The following is a 15,101-nucleotide window of genomic DNA, read 5'->3' on the forward strand; positions in this document are numbered from 1 at the left end:
GGTAAGGATATTGAATCATTAGTGGGTTTTTAACTGTAATATTATAGTTTTCTAAAGTATCTCATGGTAAGGCTGTTGAATCATTAGTGGGTTTTTAACTGTAATATTATAGTTTTCTAAAGTATCTCATGGTAAGGATGTTGAATCAATCGATGTGACGTTTGTTGCACTTCACGTGTTTATTCAACATTTTATTTCTGTCTTTAATCACGTGACGTTACAGTGTTCTCTCTAATATAAAACTAAACGTACAGAGTTTCGATAGGCCACGATTACATAACGTCTTTGAAAAGCAAATAACAAAATTGGGGGGTTGGTAAGGGCATTCCCATGAAACCAACATTTAAAACAATCCCCCCCGCTAGTACAGCGGTACGTCTACGGATTTACAACGCTAAAATCAGGGATTCGATTCCTCTCGGTGAGCTCAGCAGATTGCCCGATGTGGTTTTGCTATTAGAAAAGACACACGCAAACAGACATCAAGCAATCACATAGTTTATCTTGAATACGTAAATAAACAGTGTTCATAAAATATGTGAACGCCTGCATGTTAAGAGGGGGGCTAACAAAATAATTAGTGAAAAATACATCGTGAACATGTTAACTTACTCTCAACATTCGGTAAAGAATTTATTTATTTTTAAAGCAGTTATGCGAAGTGTTCAAGTTTTCTCAATTAATTCATAAATAAACATGAATAAATATAAAACGCCTTGATTCTACAAGGGAACGGTATTCATGAAAGTTATATGATTACATAGATAGCTGTCATATTCAAAAGTTTGTATTCTATATGAAGAAACATTCAGATGCGGTATATTTGTACAGTTATTTTAATTCTATAAAAATGATTGAACTCTTTGCTTTTACGCCAACACTTCCGGATAATCTCTCGTTATTGTAACCAAGAAGATGTCTATATTAATTAACATAAATAAAAATACTGAAGTAAGTTATGAAGTTGTTCCCTTGAATACTTTAAACAAAGTGCTCCAGCAGTCTTAGTGATTCGGAGAGAAAGTTCATAAGAAGGGACTTTACCATATGTCCCCGGTTTCTGAGAAGAATCCCAGGAATGAGTAATGTTGTCTCTGGGAGAAAAATATCCCCGTAAATGACGTCGATAGTAAAGTATCTCCCAGATATGCCACGAAATTGATTTCTTATATTGATTATGCATTACAAATAATGTGTGAAGTCACTTTTATTATCGTCGCCACTGAAAGTTATATTGGTTATGAAGGATATGTTTTGACATTGACGTGTTTGTGTGTTTGTTAACAATATTTCTCGAAAACGGCAAAGTGGAATTTGGCCAAAGTTGGTATATCTTTGGACAATGACCCATTTCAGAAGAGATGGGTTTTTGTAGGTCAAAGGTTATTAAAATCCAGAAAATGATCATATCTTAACATAGGAACTATTTTTCACACTATTTTTGCAGTAAAAATCATTAGATTTTGATTAAACTTAGGGAACATATGTAGAATATAATTACTCTCTTGTCTCCCCAAAACAGTAAATGTCCGTTGTTAATCACGGACGTATGAACACATTTTCTTATCATTTAACAACAGAATATGATCAACGCTGAATGGTTGAGAACGCCTACTGCTAACACAATAAAACTACAACTGTCACTAATACAATAAAACTACAATTATTTCTAATAGAGCAAGCCTACTAAAACTGTCACTAATACAATAAAACTACTATTATTTCTAATAGAGCAAACCTACTAAAACTGTCACTAATACAATAAAACTACAATTATTTCAAATAGAGCAAACCTACTAAAACTGTCACTAATACAATAAAACTACAACTGCCACTAATATAACAAACATACTACAACTGTCGCTAATACATCAAACATAATACGACTGTTACTAATACAACAAACATAACACGACTGTCAGTAATACAGTTAACATACTACAACTGTCACTAACACAATAAAACTATTACAGCTGTCTCTAATATACAGTTACGACAGAAAGTGTTCGTACCCCTTCGTCCCGATTGGTTTTTTGCTCATAACTTAAAAAGTATCACGATTAGGATAATAGAAGTATAATATATTATAAATATTATACTAACACACATCTACATAAATTTTTATGTAAATTAAGCGACAAATAAACTGTTTATAAACAAATAACCAAAAATAGGAGGAGCAGAAAGTGTTCGTACAGTTCAGAACGTATGAAAAACCTAATATTCCCGAAAAGCATTTTGTTTAGTTTGGCGAATAAACTACATTACACTATTCTAGAACTAAACACTGGGTTTATAATTATTGAAATTTAGCCAGCACAAAATGTGCTTCCGGCAATTTAGCGCCGTCTCCGTCATTATCTTCTTGGTCATCATGGCGAACAGGAAACAACTGTCCATTGATTTAAAAAACCGAATCATTGTAAAATACAAGTCTCGTGTGTCTCTTTCCGGCATTGCTACGCAACTTAATGTGCCGAAATCGACTGCTCAAAGCATAATTGCCAAATTTAAGCTTACAGAATCAACTGCTAACCACTCCAACAAAATTCCAGAGAGAACCAAGAGGAAGGTTCTCAGAAGTTAGTAGGAACCCTCGTTTAACACGTAATAACATACATAAACTAGTAAGGGAAACTAAGGTTGAAATAAGCACCTCCACAGTTACGAACATTTTACGCTCTTCTGGGTTCAAAGCATGCCGTCCTCGTAGAACTCCATATTTAAAGCCTGTTCATTTAGAAGCACGATTGAGGTATGCAATAATGCATGTAGATAAACCCTTTACCTATTGGAAGAGTATACATTGGTCAGACGAGACTAAATTCGAGGTTTTTGGCCACAATGATGTTCGCTATATTTTCCGTAAGAAGGAGGAACGAAGTCTTCCAAAGAACACCGTCCATACAGTTAAACATGGAGGTGGCTCGATCATGCTATGGGTTTCTTCAGCTCTTCTGGTGTAAGCAGCCTTCACCACGTCAACGGAATCATGAAAAAAGAAGAGTACGTTGATATATTAGGCACTTATATCAAGGATGATGCTCGGAACTTGCGGCTTGGGTGTCGTTGAATCTTTCAGCATGACAATGACCCTAAGCCCACATCGAAATATGTGCAATCCTGGTTGCAGAGGAACCATATAAGCGTTCTGGAGTGGTCACCGCAGTCACCCGATCTCAACCCAATTGAAAACGTTTGGCATGAGTTGAAGACCAGGGTTCATCAGCGTCATCCGATAAACTTGCAAGAGTTGGAGACCTTCTGTGAAGAAGAATGGAAGAAAATACCAATCGAGTACTGTCAAACGATCATGGAGGGCTATGAGGAGAGATTGCGCCAAGTAATTCATCTGAAAGGCTACACAACTGACCATTAAAGTAGACGCACAAACACTTTCTGCCCCTCCTATGTTTGGTTATTTATTTATAAACTGTTTATTTCTCGTTACATTTACATAAAAAATTATGTAGATGTGTGTTAGTATAATATTTATAATATACTATACTTTCATTACCATAATCGTGATACTGTTCACGTTATGAGGAAAAACCAACTCACGACGCAGGAGTACGAACACTTTCTGTTGTAACTGTATCAAACATACTACAATTTTAACTAATACAGAAAACACTAAAACTGTCACTAATATACCAAAAAACACTACAACTGTCACTAATATACCAAAAACACTACAACTGTCACTAATATACCAAAAACACTACAACTGTCACTAATATACCAAAAAACACTAAAACTGTCACTAATATACCAAAAAACACTAAAACTGTCACTAATATACCAAAAACACTACAACTGTCACTAATACAACAAAACTAGTACAACTGTCACGAATACAACAAACCTTCCACAACTGTCAGTAATACAACTTTCACTAAAACAATAAAACTACAACAGTTGATATATCAAACATACCACAATTTTCACAAACATACTAATACTGTTACTAATACAATAAACTTACAACTATCACTAATACAACAAACACTACAGCTGTCACTAATATAAGAAACACACTACAATTATTCCTAATACAGCAAACCTAGAACAACTGTCACAAATACAACAAAAATACAACTGTCAAGAGTACAACAAACATTCCAGAAACTGTCAGTAATACAACAAACATACTACAACAGTCACTAATGATAAAACTACAACTATCAATAATACAACAGACACTACAACTGTCACTAGTACAACAAATATATTACAACTGTCACTAGTACAAGAAACATACTACAACTGTCACTAGTACAAGAAACATACTACAACTGTCACTAGTACAAGAAACATACTACAACTGTCACTAGTACAAGAAACATACTACAACTGTCACTAGTACAAGAAACGTACTACAACTGTCACTAGTACAAGAAACGTACTACAACTGTCACTAGTACAAGAAACGTACTACAACTGTCACTAGTACAAGAAACATACTACAACTCTCACTAACACAAGAAACGTACTACAACTGTCACTGGTACAAGAAACATACTACAACTGTCACTAGTACAAGAAACATACTACAACTGTCACTGGTACAAGAAACATACTACAACTGTCACTAGTACAAGAAACATACTACAACTCTCACTAACACAAGAAACGTACTACAACTGTCACTAGTACAAGAAACATACTACAACTGTCACTAGTACAAGAAACATACTACAACTGTCACTAGTACAAGAAACATACTACAACTGTCACTAGTACAAGAAACATACTACAACTCTCACTAACACAAGAAACGTACTACAACTGTCACTAGTACAAGAAACATACTACAACTGTCACTAGTACAAGAAACATACTACAACTGTCACTAGTACAAGAAACATACTACAACTCTCACTAACACAAGAAACATACTACAACTCTCACTAACACAAGAAACGTACTACAACTCTCACTAACACAAGAAACATACTACAACTGTCACTAGTACAAGAAACATACTACAACTCTCACTAACACAAGAAACGTACTACAACTGTCACTAGTACAAGAAACATACTACAACTGTCACTGGTACAAGAAACATACTACAACTCTCACTAACACAAGAAACGTACTACAACTGTCACTAGTACAAGAAACATACTACAACTCACTGGTACAAGAAACATACTACAACTCTCACTAACACAAGAAACGTACTACAACTGTCACTAGTACAAGAAACATACTACAACTGTCACTAGTACAAGAAACATACTACAACTCTCACTAACACAAGAAACATACTACAACTGTCACTAGTACAAGAAACATACTACAACTCTCACTAACACAAGAAACGTACTACAACTGTCACTAGTACAAGAAACATACTACAACTGTCACTAGTACAAGAAACATACTACAACTCTCACTAACACAAGAAACATACTACAACTCTCACTAACACAAGAAACATACTACAACTGTCACTAGTACAAGAAACATACTACAACTCTCACTAGTACAAGAAACATACTACAACTCTCACTAACACAAGAAACATACTACAACTCTCACTAACACAAGAAACGTACTACAACTGTCACTAGTACAAGAAACATACTACAACTGTCACTAGTACAAGAAACATACTACAACTGTCACTAGTACAAGAAACATACTACAACTCTCACTAACACAAGAAACATACTACAACTCTCACTAGTACAAGAAACGTACTACAACTCTCACTAACACAAGAAACGTACTACAACTGTCACTTGTACAAGAAACGTACTACAACTGTCACTAGTACAAGAAACGTACTACAACTGTCACTTGTACAAGAAACATACTACAACTCTCACTAGTACAAGAAACATACTACAACTCTCACTAACACAAGAAACATACTACAACTCTCACTAGTACAAGAAACGTACTACAACTCTCACTAACACAAGAAACGTACTACAACTGTCACTTGTACAAGAAACGTACTACAACTGTCACTAGTACAAGAAACGTACTATTAACTGTCACTTGTACAAGAAACATACTACAACTGTCACTAGTACAAGAAACATACTACAACTCTCACTAACACAAGAAACATACTACAACTCTCACTAACACAAGAAACGTACTACAACTCTCACTAACACAAGAAACATACTACAACTCTCACTAACACAAGAAACATACTACAACTGTCACTAGTACAAGAAACATACTACAACTGTCACTAGTACAAGAAACATACTACAACTCTCACTAGTACAAGAAACATACTACAACTCTCACTAGTACAAGAAACATACTACAACTCTCACTAACACAAGAAACATACTACAACTGTCACTAACACAAGAAACGTACTACAACTGTCACTTGTACAAGAAACGTACTACAACTGTCACTAGTACAAGAAACGTACTACAACTGTCACTTGTACAAGAAACATACTACAACTCACTAGTACAAGAAACATACTACAACTCTCACTAACACAAGAAACGTACTACAACTGTCACTAGTACAAGAAACATACTACAACTGTCACTAGTACAAGAAACATACTACAACTCTCACTAACACAAGAAACGTACTACAACTGTCACTAGTACAAGAAACGTACTACAACTGTCACTAGTACAAGAAACATACTACAACTCTTACTAACACAAGAAACATACTACAACTGTCACTAGTACAAGAAACGTACTACAACTCTCACTAACACAAGAAACGTACTACAACTGTCACTAGTACAAGAAACATACTACAACTGTCACTAGTACAAGAAACATACTACAACTCACTAACACAAGAAACGTACTACAACTGTCACTAGTACAAGAAACGTACTACAACTGTCACTAGTACAAGAAACATACTACAACTCTCACTAACACAAGAAACATACTACAACTGTCACTAGTACAAGAAACGTACTACAACTCTCACTAACACAAGAAACGTACTACAACTGTCACTAGTACAAGAAACATACTACAACTCTCACTAACACAAGAAACATACTACAACTCTCACTAACACAAGAAACGTACTACAACTGTCACTAGTACAAGAAACATACTACAACTCTCACTAACACAAGAAACATACTACAACTCTCACTAGTACAAGAAACGTACTACAACTCTCACTAACACAAGAAACGTACTACAACTGTTACCAACACAAGAAACGTACCACAACTGTCACTTGTACAAGAAACATACTACAACTCTCACTAACACAAGAAACATACTACAACTGTCACTAGTACAAGAAACATACTACAACTCTCACTAACACAAGAAACGTCTACAACTGTCACTAGTACAAGAAACATACTACAACTGTCACTAGTACAAGAAACATACTACAACTCTCACTAACACAAGAAACATACTACAACTCTCACTAACACAAGAAACATACTACAACTGTCACTAGTACAAGAAACATACTACAACTCTCACTAGTACAAGAAACATACTACAACTCTCACTAACACAAGAAACATACTACAACTCTCACTAGTACAAGAAACATACTACAACTCTCACTAACACAAGAAACGTACTACAACTGTCACTAGTACAAGAAACATACTACAACTGTCACTAGTACAAGAAACATACTACAACTGTCACTAGTACAAGAAACATACTACAACTCTCACTAACACAAGAAACATACTACAACTCTCACTAACACAAGAAACGTACTACAACTCTCACTAACACAAGAAACATACTACAACTCTCACTAACACAAGAAACATACTACAACTGTCACTAGTACAAGAAACATACTACAACTGTCACTAGTACAAGAAACATACTACAACTCTCACTAGTACAAGAAACATACTACAACTGTCACTAGTACAAGAAACATACTACAACTCTCACTAACACAAGAAACATACTACAACTGTCACTAACACAAGAAACGTACTACAACTGTCACTTGTACAAGAAACGTACTACAACTGTCACTAGTACAAGAAACGTACTACAACTGTCACTTGTACAAGAAACATACTACAACTCTCACTAGTACAAGAAACATACTACAACTCTCACTAACACAAGAAACGTACTACAACTGTCACTAGTACAAGAAACATACTACAACTGTCACTAGTACAAGAAACATACTACAACTCTCACTAACACAAGAAACGTACTACAACTGTCACTAGTACAAGAAACGTACTACAACTGTCACTAGTACAAGAAACATACTACAACTCTTACTAACACAAGAAACATACTACAACTGTCACTAGTACAAGAAACGTACTACAACTCTCACTAACACAAGAAACGTACTACAACTGTCACTAGTACAAGAAACATACTACAACTGTCACTAGTACAAGAAACATACTACAACTCTCACTAACACAAGAAACGTACTACAACTGTCACTAGTACAAGAAACGTACTACAACTGTCACTAGTACAAGAAACATACTACAACTCTCACTAACACAAGAAACATACTACAACTGTCACTAGTACAAGAAACGTACTACAACTCTCACTAACACAAGAAACGTACTACAACTGTCACTAGTACAAGAAACATACTACAACTCTCACTAACACAAGAAACATACTACAACTCTCACTAACACAAGAAACGTACTACAACTGTCACTAGTACAAGAAACATACTACAACTCTCACTAACACAAGAAACATACTACAACTCTCACTAGTACAAGAAACGTACTACAACTCTCACTAACACAAGAAACGTACTACAACTGTCACCAACACAAGAAACGTACCACAACTGTCACTTGTACAAGAAACATACTACAACTCTCACTAACACAAGAAACATTCCACATCAATTAGTAATACAACAAACATTCTACAATTGTTACTAATACAATAAAATTACTACAGTTGTCACTAATAGATCAAACATACTACAATTGTTACAAATACAACAAACATACAGCAACAGTCACTATTATAACAAACACACTACAATTGCTTCCAATACAGAAACCTACTACAACAGTCACTAATACAGCAAACACACTACAATAGTCACTAATACAATAAAACTACAATTGTCACTAATACAATAAAACTACAATAGTCACTAATACAATAAAACTACAATAGTCACTAATACAATAAAACTACAATAGTCACTAATACAATAAAACTACAATTGTCACTAATGCAACAAACATACTAAAACTGTCACTGATACATCAAACATAATACAACTGTCAAAAATACAACAAACACACTATAATTATTTCTAATACAGCAAACGTACTGCAACTCTCATGAATATATCAAAACTACTCCAACTATCAGTAATTTAACAAATATACTACAACTATTCCTAATATAACAAACATACTACAGCTATCACTTTGAGGCGATGAAAAACAACATGACTCACAATGTATACACACCTAAAAAACTCACTTTGAGGCGATTAAAAACTACTAGGCTCGTACTGTATAAACAAGTAAACGGCTCACATGGAAGAAATAACAAAAAGAGTCTGCAACTGTACATACACTTAAACTTCTCACTTTTGAGGAGATAAAAAACAAGTATACATAAACTGTATACATAACTAAACGACTCACTCTGAGGCGATTAATGATACTATATAGACAACGAAAGGACTCACTTTGAGGTGATTAAAAACATTTGGAGTCATACTGTGTACACAACAAAACGACTCATTTTGAGGCCATTCGAAATAACTAGTCTCATGCTCTATACTCGACTATATGATTCATTTAGGGTCTATTAAAAACAACTAGTTTCATAACATATACAAAACTAAACGACTTAATTTACGTCGATTAATAACAACTAGGCTCCTGCAGTACATTGAACTAAAGGACTAATTATAGACGATTAAAAAGTATTAATTTCACAACGTATGCTCAACTAAACGACTCACTTTGAGGCGATTCCAAATAACTAGACTCATACAGTATACTCAACTAAACGACAAAATTTTATGCGTTTAAAAAGAACTAGACCCTTACTGTATACACAACTAAACGACAAAATTTTATGCGTTTAAAAAGAACTAGACCCTTACTGTATACACAACTAAACGACTCACTTTCAGGCCATTAAAAACAAATAGACTCATATTATATACTGAATTAAACGACTCAATTTGAGACGATTAAAAGCAGTGACTCGTACTGTATTCACAGCTAAAGGACTCTGTTTGGAAAGATTGAAAGCAAATAGCCTGATACTATATACACATCTAAACGAGTCACTTTGAGGCGATTGAAAGCAACTAGGCTCATACTGTATACTCATCTAAATAACTCACTTTTAGACCATTAAAAACAACTAGACTGATTCTATATACATAGTAAAACGACTCACGTTTAAGGCAACTAAAATAACTAAACGCATACTGTATGTAAAATTAAACAGCTCACTTTGAGGCGATTAAGAACAACTATACTCATACAGTACACTCAACTAAACGATTCATAGTGAGCTTGACTAGACGTGAAAGTCTCTTGATGCAAATATGTTGTATCGAACTTGTATCTGAGTGCTTGTCATTTTGTTACATACCATGCTTGGACATATTTCGATGTAGAAAGGTAATTATTTTTCTTCTTTTTTATGAATTATAAACAAGGAGATGTTTGAACATTGGATCTTTAAGAGTCTGATATGGATATAATCTGTAAGAAGTTGGTATGTTCTGCTGTATTATATATCAGTAATGTAACTGTTTAATGGTAGTTATACAAACACAAAGCTTCTTACCAGAAGTACAAAACCATAGACATTTTACAAGTCTATTACGGTAGGATAATTCTTTATCCATGTAAATAGAGTCCAGCAGTAGGCGAGACGACACGTTCAGTTTGCAATTCCCACCACATATGAAACAGTCTACATCTTGGTGGATGTAATTACCATATCTAATTGCAACAGTGAGTCGGCAGAATTGAAACAGAAACAGTTTATCCCAGTTATAAGGTTTTTATTTCATTAATATCGAGACTTATTGAACTTATGTCTTTTTCCAAGATCATGAATGCAATAGTAGCTTGAAATTATTTGGACTATTGTTAAGTGAGTCCATCTTGTAAAATCCATTTGGCCTTGTAGTGCCTAACATTATTTAGATTACTGTTAGTAAGTCCATTCAGTTAAATACATTTGGATGTGTATGTTCATATCTGTGTATGTTTGTTTGTGTGTTTTGAATTTCGAGCAAAGCTCATCGAGGGCTATCTGCGCTAGCCGTCCCTAATTTAGCAGTGTAAGACTGGAGGGAAGGCAGCTAGTCATCACCACCCACCGCCAGCCGTTGAGATATTCTTTTACCTGTGTATGTTTGTTTGTTTGTTTTGAATTTTGCACAAAGCTACCCGAGGGCTATCTGCGCTAGCCGTCCCTAATTTAGCAGTGTAAGACTAGAGGGAAGGCAGCTAGTCATCACCACCCACCGCCAACTGTTGAGCTACTCATTTACCAACTAATAGTGGGATTGACCGTAACATATAACGACCCCACGGCTGAAAAGGCGGGCATGCTTGGTGTGACTGGGATTCGAACCCGCGACCCTCAGATTACGAGTCGAACGCCTTAACACGCTTGGCCATTCCGAGCCCTTCATTCACAACTGATATGTTAAGTAATGTTGCTCAGATTTCTCATCTGTGTATGCTATCAACTTAAAGTTATTTAGCTTTACATGTAGTAACAATATGGGAGAATCCTAATAGCTGTTTTTCTTTTCAGAAACTGATTTTTGTGTATGTTTTAACTGAGAAAAACAAAGATATAAGTTATGTGACTTACAGGCAGTTTGTGTGGTTACCATTATAAGCGGTTACAATTAGACAACTCGTGGAGTAACATTTATTTAAATAAGTTATTCAGTTAGCTTCAGATGTTATGAAAATGAACAATGGGAATCAAACCCAAGACCCTTGAATCATGAGCTTCCCACTTCCCAAATGGCTAAGACTAAAAGATGTGGAAAACACAAACTAAAACTAAGCAGAGTACAGAGAGCTCATTATGTAGCTTTATGCACAGTAACAAATATCATAGTGATATTTTGATCAAGACTCACAGTAGCGAATCATGCGACTGAGAAAAAGTAAGCATACACACCCCAAAACTTACAGCCACAACAAAGTCTTTTTACATGACATTTCAATATGACGCTCTGAGATAGTTTCAGTGATGTGGAGAAAACCCACTTGTAGAGAAAAATATATATGTAAAAACGGCTCGTTTGGGTTTAGAAAATATTTTACGTTGAGGAGCGAACAACGTTTCGACCTTCTTTGGTCATCGTCAGGTTCACATTATATATTCAAACATCTAACACCGCCCTCTACATTCCGACATTCAGTTACACAACCCCTTCCAAACATGTGGTCAGCTTCCGGTCAGTTACCTCTTTCGTTCTTTGTGAACCTGACGATGACCGAAGAAGGTCGAAACGTTGTTCGCTTCTCTACGTAAAATATTTTCTCAACCCAAACGAGCCGTTTTTACATATATATGAGATAGTTTAAGTTTTTAATTTTGTTTTGAATATATTAAAAAAAAATAAGTTAGTAATCTTACATTCCGTAAAGCCATAAAAAGATATTTTAAAAATACATTAAAGTATATTTTAATTTATTTTCCGCCGATAAATAATTTTCTATATTTGCAAATAATGAATGTACAAAGTGTTCGTAACGCTTATTTAATGATATCAGGGAAGCGCTGGACAGAATGTCGTGTCACCAGACAAGGAGGCTGGAGTTTATGTGTTTACAGTTTGAGATTTGTTTACACGTACTTAAAACTTTAGGCTAATAATATTTCCACCAAATGAGGATATAGTTTTCAACTTTGCCCTAGATTGAAGTCGGGGTGAGCTGGCTATTCGAGCGACATAAACTTTTCGCTCTCGTAAAATAGGTCAAATGAATCATAACAACAGTTTTAAAAACTTTGTTTTGTTCACACATATAAACACACACACATCTGTAATACGTGTATTATGTTTGTTACACTCACCTTAACTTTTGTTATGACATGCGAAGCCAGTTTTACAATAGCAAAATTTCCCTTTCCTATAGTTTTTTCTATTTCATAAAATCCAATACGAGTCAAACTGGTGTTCAAGTTTCGGTTCTCTAATTTTGTCTTGTCTGCAGCCATGCTCGTCCACTGTTGTGAACATGCACATTCCAGCAACGTCGTCTTCAGGTCAGTTCAGCTGCAACGGTTCATGGCTGTCAAAAGTGTAGACTCGGCTTACTATCTCGTAATTAAACATAAAATATGTGTAGAAGTTGCCATTTAATATAATGTTATATATATTTTGTAAAGACGAAATACAAATCTTTACAAATTTAATGTGTCCACTTTCTTAGGTTAAACAAACACGTTGAATTCCACACAGACCAGTACTAGTTGAATAGGTTCAGTACAGACAAGGGTCATCTTAAAGTGTGTTACTTCTACATTGGGCTATCACAGTTTCAAATCTTCTCTAAGGTCAGTAAGATAAACCTGAAACGTTAGTGTAGCTAAGGGTTTTCTTTTAGACGAATGTATTAGAAACCTCGGCCCGGCATGGCCAGGTGGTTAAGGCACTCGACTCGTAATCTCAGGGTCGCGGGTTCGAATCCCCCGTCACACCAAACATGCTCATCCTTTCAGCCTTGAGGACGTTACAATGTGACGGTCAATCTCACTATTCGTTGGTAAAAGACTAGCCCAAGAGTTGGCGATGGGTGGTGATGACTAGCTGCCTTCCCTCTAGATTTACACTGCTAAATTAGGGACGGCTAGCGCAGATAGCCCTCGAGTAGCTTTGCGCGAAATTTAAATAAATAAACCAAACTAAATATAAGAAACACTTTCCAACATCTCTAGTGAGGCGTTGAAACAAATTCCGCGATGATGAAAAACTATTTTGAAGTTTACTTTCCTCATAGTTTAAAGTTCAGTTTACTTTTTTATACATTTAAGTAAAAGCCTCTTTACAGAATAGCCCTAGCACGTTCTACTTAGTTCAGGTTTTAAACCTCATACGTATTACCAGTTGTTCTCGAGCTCACAACGCACTCTCATTGACGTCATTTCCACAACATAGCGCGACAATTCAAGTCTTTTTCGTTTTCATGACAAGCGTGCAAGGATTTCGTGTTTGTCATATATTAAACACCGAGCATGTTCATCATAAGTATGTTTACATTCAGGTAAGGCCTAGTGGCTTATGTCGAAATGAAAAGATGAGGTACTGGAACCGGCTATTTTTTACACGTTTTTTGTGGTCACTGCTTTAATTACGTTTTCTAATATTAGAGGTCACTTACTATAAACAAATGAAGGTATTTTGGAATAAAAAAAATTACCGGTAACAAGAATAGGTCATGTGATATTAGATTTCACAGTTCAGCTAATTCGTTTACACTTCTATATCGGATTCTAAAAACCAACGCGTGCGTCTTTCAGAGGCTAGTTTATTAGTAAGTAAGAGACAGAGCATAATTAACTAATGTATCAAATATAGAAAATTAAAGCTACTCACATTGTCTCTTTCCAAATCCAGTTAAATCAAAATTTGATCGAGAGCATTGCAGCACACACTTCACGAGACCACACCACTATGTGATATCCCATTTGGCGTCCCACAAACAAGGGTGGGACCTTGAATGGACTGCGAGTCCCAAGCTAGACGCAAGCCTGACGTCACGTTGCTATAGCAACGCAGTCGCTGCTGTAGTATGTCTAGCAGACTGAAGAGAAACAGGCAAACATTTTTATTGGAAGTGAAAAAACCGAAATATCAGCCAATACACTTACTTACAATCTGTAGAAACAATAAACCTATATGCATTTATATGTACATATTCATATTATAAAAGATTACAATCAGCCAAACCATACAGCTTGAGAAACTTAATTTATAGATCTATATAATACCTGACATTTAATATGACTCTTACGCTTCAATGACTGTAACATTGTAACATTCTCGTGCGATGATTTTTGTTAACACCTACCAACTTTAAAATAGCATCAACGGCAGAATAAAAGACGCAATTACAAACCTTGGCTAAATTTCTCATC

At 35.3% G+C, this 15,101-nt stretch overlaps 1 pseudogene across 1 annotated transcript in view; it reads right to left on the reverse strand.

The window, feature by feature from the left end:
• Positions 1-14,674, reverse strand: part of LOC143231656 (serine/threonine-protein kinase SIK3-like) — a 79,511-nt pseudogene extending 64,837 nt beyond the window's left edge. Inside the window, exons 1-2 of the transcript XR_013017099.1 lie at positions 14,560-14,674; positions 13,038-13,280 (exon numbers count right to left, since the gene is read on the reverse strand). The product of XR_013017099.1 is annotated as a serine/threonine-protein kinase SIK3-like (transcript). The remainder of the gene's footprint in view (positions 1-13,037; positions 13,281-14,559) is intronic.
• Between the last annotated feature and the right edge of the window lie 427 nt (positions 14,675-15,101).

The sequence above is a fragment of the Tachypleus tridentatus genome, chromosome 11 (assembly GCF_004210375.1).
Source record: "Tachypleus tridentatus isolate NWPU-2018 chromosome 11, ASM421037v1, whole genome shotgun sequence".
Classification (NCBI taxonomy): domain Eukaryota; kingdom Metazoa; phylum Arthropoda; class Merostomata; order Xiphosura; family Limulidae; genus Tachypleus; species Tachypleus tridentatus.